Source organism: Spermophilus citellus (assembly GCF_964194105.1).
Source record: "Spermophilus citellus genome assembly, chromosome: 9".
In the NCBI taxonomy this organism is placed as follows: domain Eukaryota; kingdom Metazoa; phylum Chordata; class Mammalia; order Rodentia; family Sciuridae; genus Spermophilus; species Spermophilus citellus.
Genome location: NC_138191.1, coordinates 133,579,104 through 133,585,322, shown reverse-complemented (window position 1 = coordinate 133,585,322; position 6,219 = coordinate 133,579,104).

The window sequence follows — 6,219 nt, the reverse complement described above, 5'->3', positions numbered from 1 at the left end:
AGCTGTGCCTGCAGGAGAGCCTGGGGCTTGCAGCAGGCTGCAGCTCTGGAGGGAGAACAGGGAAGACAGACCCGACAGTGCCCATCGAGGTTGGGCCTGGGGCCTCACCCACGGTTGCTGTCTCCCTCCGGGGCTTAGCCTTGGCTCTGCAGGAACCACTCTTCCCTCCACTCTTTGCCTGGCTCCTTCTCAGTCAGGCCTCGGCTCAGGTATCACCTCCAAGAGGCCTTCCCTGACCCCTGGCACCCTCTTCTCCCCCTCCCAGCCAGCCTCTGTCCCTGCCCCATTTCCTTCATCGACTCATCACTCCCTCAAATACTCAATTATTGTTATTTACTTATTTTTGGTAAAGGTGTTTATGTAGCTGGATTTGGAGATAGCTATTTTTTAAAAAATATTTTTTAGTGCTGATGGATCTTTATTTTATTCATTTATTTACGTGTGGTGCTGAGAACTGAACCCAGTGCTCACACCTGCGAGGCAAGCGCTCTACACTGAGCACCACCCAGCCCCTGGATGAGCTATTTTTAATATTTGTTTCCTCTGGCCAGAGCATAGCTGCCTTCAAAGGTGATGAAACACTGTCTATCTGTGTACGTGTCACTTAGCAATGCTTTCAGACGAAAGTAGCCGAACATCCAATGACCAGGGAACCAGTGATTTAATAAAAGAGGTTTGTCTTTCTCCTTCTTCTTAGATGTCTGCTAGGTGTTGCTGTCATTGCTTCAACTGCTCATGAAGACTTTTTAAAAATAGTTATTTTATTTTACTTATGTGTTTTTACGCGGTGCTAAGGATGGAACCCAGGTCCTTATACATGCTAGGCCAACGCTCTGTGCTATGGAGCCATAGCCCCAGTCCAGCCTTTGCATGCCTCAGGTCTTTCATTTTTCTGTGCCATCCTTAGCATGCTGGCTTTTTATCTTCATGGTCACAAGATAGCTGCCACAGCTCCAGGCATCAGACCTGATTTTGAGGCCAAAGAAGGGAGAAGTGTTGTTGTTAAGCTCTCCTAGTCTCCCCGCTTTTTTTTTTCCCCAAGAAAGCAAGGCTGGCTGGGTGTGGTGACACATACCTATAATCTTAGCAGCTTGGGAGGCTGAGGCAGGAGAATTGCAATTTCAAAGCCAGCCTCAGCAACTTAGTGAGGCCCCAAGAAACTCACTGAGACCCTGTATCTAAATAAAAGATAAAAAGGACAGGAATATGAGTAAGTGGTTAAATAAATTGATCAATAACTGACTGATCAATAACAAGGTGACATTCATATAAGGGAACAAAGATAGGCTGAAAGTCTTAGGCAGCCTCAGCCCGGGGCAGCCTCAGACGAGGCGTAACAGGACAGGCTGGCCAACGGGCCACAGCTGTGGTTTACCCAGCCCTGTCTGGGCCACGCTTTGTGAAAGTTTGGAATCATCTGTTTTTTAAATGTTTTGGAAAACTCATCTGGAATACGTCATGACCCCTGAGAATATTTTTCTACCGTTGGTTCAATTTCCGTGATACTTAGAGGATTATTCTGGTTGTCTCTCCCAGAGCTTTGTTGTTATATTCTTGGAGGAATTTGTCCATTTGATCTAAGCTTTCAAATCCATGGACAAAGAATCTTTCATTACGAACCTTTTTATTGTGGAAAAAATGTACACAACATTAAATTCACCATCTTAACTGTTTTGAAGAGCACAGTTCAGTCATGTTTGGGACAGTCACAGTGTTGGACAACCCTGGTCACTGTCTGCTCCAGAACTTTCCCTCCTGAAACTCAGTATCCATTAAAAGACAACTCTTGGGACGGGGGCTGTACCTCAGTGGTAGAACACCTGCCTGGTACATGTGAGGCCCTGGGTTCGACCCTCAGCTCCACATAAAAATAAAGAAATAAAATAAAGGTATTGTGACCAACTACAACTAAAAAAAAAAAAAAAAAAGACAATCCCCATTTCCTCCCTCCCCAGCCCCTGGTGACTGCCAGTCTACCTGCCAACTCTGTCTGCTCTCAGGTACCTCACATACCTGAGATCATGGGATCAAGGTTAGTCCTCAGCATAGGGTGCATCCCTGTAGCACTCACGTATTGGAACTTTTTTTTTTTTTTTTTTGATGGGACGCAGGGTTCGTGCAAGAGCTCTGTTGGGAGCTCGTGGAGCTATATCCCCAGCCCCATTAGCTTTTTTAAAAATTTTTTGGTACTGGGGGTTTAACCCAGGGTGCTTTACCCCCACATCCCCACTCCTTTCTATCTTTTTTTGCATTTGAGACAGGGAGGCTCACTAAGTTGCCCAGGCTGGCCTTAAACTTGACATTCACCTGTTTCAGCTTCCCAAGCTGCTGGGATCACAGCGTGTGCCTCCGTTAACTGCTGAGTCCAAGCTTCACCTGTTGGAAGTTTCACATCTAATAAACGGGCTTTTATGAAGTCATCTCAGATGCCCCTGGCTGACTGTCACCTGGGTCCAATCATGGCCAGCTCTCAGGGAGGCCCCTGTGCCTCCTTCCAATCGGTCTGTTTTGTCCACTTTGGAACTCTGGGTGGATACATCAGGATGAATGGACGGCCACGAGTTTATCCCTTGATGCTGTGGACACTCCCTCGTTTCTGACTTGGGGCTGGGATGAGCGGGACTGTTGGGGGACATCCCGCTTATGTTTGAGTACCTGGCACCCAGGTCCTGTGGGTGCGTGCCTGTGACACCACGTCAGGCCGAGGGTTTGCGTTTTCAGCTTCCCGTACGGAGGGTTTTCCAGGGGACTGCACCCATTCCCAGCAGCGCATGAGAGTCCATAAATACATAAATAAATAAAGGTATTGTGTGGGATCCTGCTGATGTTCAGTATGGTCAGCTTTAAATCTATGCCGCGAAGTGCACGTGACTGTCAAATGGTATCTCACGATGGATTCTGTTTTTTTTTTTTTTTTTAAATTTGTTGTCAATGGACCTTTATTTTACTTTATTTGTTCATTCATATGCGGTGCTGAGAGTCGAACCCAGTGCCTCGCACATGCCAGGAAGCGCTCTGCCCCTGCGCCCCAGCCCCTGTGGTTTCAGTTTTCATGTCAAAGAAGATGTGGAAGCTTCTCCAGTCGTAAGTGCTCTTTTTCTGCACGGCCGTGACGCGGGCGATGGGAATCAGGGTGTCCCGTTTCCCCATGTGAGGATGGAGCACCAAGAAACGCCCCGGAAAGAGCAAACACTTTTATTGAAGGGACAGAACAGAGACAGACTTCTCAGAGGAGAAGGTGACCCAGAGCTGGGTGTCAAAGAAGTGGGGGTGTCCCGCCCCTTCCACAGAATGCAGAACTTTAGAATTCCCTTTGTTCTCAGGCCTCCTTCTCCCCTCGCCTAGAGACTAGTGACCAAACGGTGGGGAAGAAGCCTGCCAGGTGCCTCTCTGTGTCTGCCCAAGCGCAGAAAAGGAGCCACCCGGAGGTCCTTCATTTACAACTCTTGGGAGGAACAACTCCCTGGAGGCAGGTAGCCTTGAGGAGAGGTTGGAGGGGAAGTGTCCTGAAGGATTAGCGTTTTATTTCCTTTCCTTTCGAACCAGTCCCCAGCTCGGCATCAGCCCTGATCATTTATTACCTACACAGTCCTTTTGCCCATCCCTACCCCCGGCCAGCAGCGCAAGTCTTGGCCTATTTGTCTGTGAGCAGGTTTGATGTTTTTTTTATTATTTATTTATAAGAGTTCTTTATATATTTTGGACAGGAGTCCTTTGTGGGTTATGTATACTGAAAATATCTTCTATGGGCTTTGACTTTGTGTGTGTGTGTATGTGTGTGTGTATGTGTGTTGGTGATTTCGTGGTGTTGAGGATTGAACCCAGGTTCTCATACATACTAGGTGAGTGCTCTCTACCACTGAGTTTTGATGAACTTAAGTTTCTAATTTTAACATCATTTAAATATTTTCTTTCTCTTGCCTATATCCCCATTTACTATTTATTTATTTTGGTACGTGGGATTGAACTCTGAGGTGCTTAACCACTGAGCCACATCCCCAGCCTTTTTTATTTCTCATTTTGAGACAGGGTCTTACTAAGTTGCTTAGTGACTTGCTAAATTGCTGAGGCTGGCCTCCAACTGTGATCCTCCTGCCTCAGCCTCCTGAGCTGCTGGGATTACAGGTGTGTGCCAACACACCTGGCTTATCCCCACTTACTGAGGTCTTAGTTTCTCTCAGTAATCTTTTATTAGAGTTATTCGTGAATACTTGATACTTTCTGATGCCATTGTCAATGATAGCATTTTAAAAAATAGACTCTCAATTAATTAATTTTTTGAGTTGGAGTCTTGCTCTCTTGTGGAGGGTGGCCTCTAACTCCTGGGCTTCAGCCTGCCCCAGATTGAGATTTCAGTGTGTCAGCTACGTGTTCTTTTCCCTGTTTGGAGCCAGGTGGCCTCTAGAGGTCTGTGAGGGCACAAAGGACAGGCTGCAGGTCTCCCTGACACTGCCCCTGTAGGCTGCAGTGACCCTCCAGGCTGACTCCCGGGGCTTGGGTGAGGAGGGACGCGGTCCACAGTGTTGGCCACCCTCCCAGCAGAGTGACCACTCAGCAACCCAGTGAGGCCCTGTCTCTCAATAAAATACAAAAAGGGCTGGGATGTGGCTCAGTGGTCCAGTGCCCGGAGTTCAATCCCTGGTAAAAACAAACCAACAAAAGGACACTCAGCTGTGCTTTGTGTATTGGCTTATCTGCATGACCCTGTCTTCCTGACGGTACTAACTGTGGTGGTTCATTGGTGGACGGTTTGGTTCCCCGAGAAGTCAGTCGCGTGTTATGCGTCACAGTCTGTGGCTTCCTTCCTCAACCCTAGAACTTTCGCCCTTTGTTGTGCTGGCCTCGCTCACCAGGAAAGTGTGAGACGTGTCATTAAAGCCGCGTGTCAGTCTGCTTCCCAGTCTCAGGACGCTCCTTTCATGTGTCACCGCTCAGCGTGTCTGCTGTGGGCTTTTGTGGTAGTTATTCTTTCTCTATTTCCGAAGAGATTTTGTTTTCAGTCATGAGTGGATCTTAATTTTCTCTTTTGGATGGTGAACTCTCTCTCTTGATTTTTTTCTCTATTGTTTGAAGTGCCTTAATGTCTTTTTATCTTACTTTGTTCCATTGAGTTTCAAAGTTAAATGGGTCTTGTAGTCCTGGGGCCAACCCCGACTCTGTGATGTATTATCCCCTTACTGTTCCCCTGCACTGGCCAGCCTAATGCCTCCAAAGAAATCAAGGAAAAATGTCAGTGTTTCTAGTTTTCCTGATGGAAGGGTTGGTTTAAAATAAGGTAGACTGGCCAGGCACCGTGGCTCACACCTGTCATCTCAGCTCCTTGGGGGCGACCCACCTGGAGTGGGTCACTGAAGCCCCAGGGGAGCTGTGGATGACCACAGATTCAAGACCAGTCTCAATAACTTAGCGAGGCCCTAAGCAACTCAGTGAGACCCTGTCTCAAAATAAAAAATAAAGAGGGCTGGGGATGAGGCTCAGCGGTCAGGCACCCGGGTTCAATCCCCAGTACAAAAAAAAAAAAAAAAGGAGCTTGCCTGCACAGAGTGACTCAGGTCTCAGTGTGTGGGTTACGTCCCCTTCCCTGCCCGGAGCTCTAGAGGTCTGTGAGGACACAAAGGACAGGCTGCAGGTTTCCATGGCACTGCCCCTCCAGGCCGAAGTGACCCTCCAGGCTGACTCCCGGGGCTTGGGTGAGGAGGGACGCAGTCCACAGTGTCGGCCACTCCCTCCCAGCAGAGTGACCACTTTGGGCCTCTGACTCCCTGACCCTTCCTGAGGCGACCAGGGCTGGTCCAGGGTAGCCAGCCGACTGTGGGCAGACCGTGGGGATCATTAAGAGCTCAGAAAGGGCTGGTTGTGGCTCGGTGGTGGGCACCTTCGAGACCCCGTGTCCAGTCCTCAGAACTGCAAGAAAACAGACAGACACCACTCAGGAGAGACGCCTGTGCCGACCCTCTGCTCTCTCTCTCTCTCTTTTTTTTTTTTTTAATACTTATTTTTTAGTTGTAGTTGACACAATATCTTTTTAATTTATTTATTTTTATGTGGTGCTCAGGATCGAACCCAGGGCCTCTCACGTGCTAGACGAGCGCTGTACCGCTGAGCCCCAGCCCCCTCACATAGCCCCCTGCACCCCCGGTGTGTCTGACATTTCTGAGCTTTTACTCTGTCCTCTGGAGCCTAAACTCGATTTTCAGCAACTCAAAGTTCAGTTGAGCT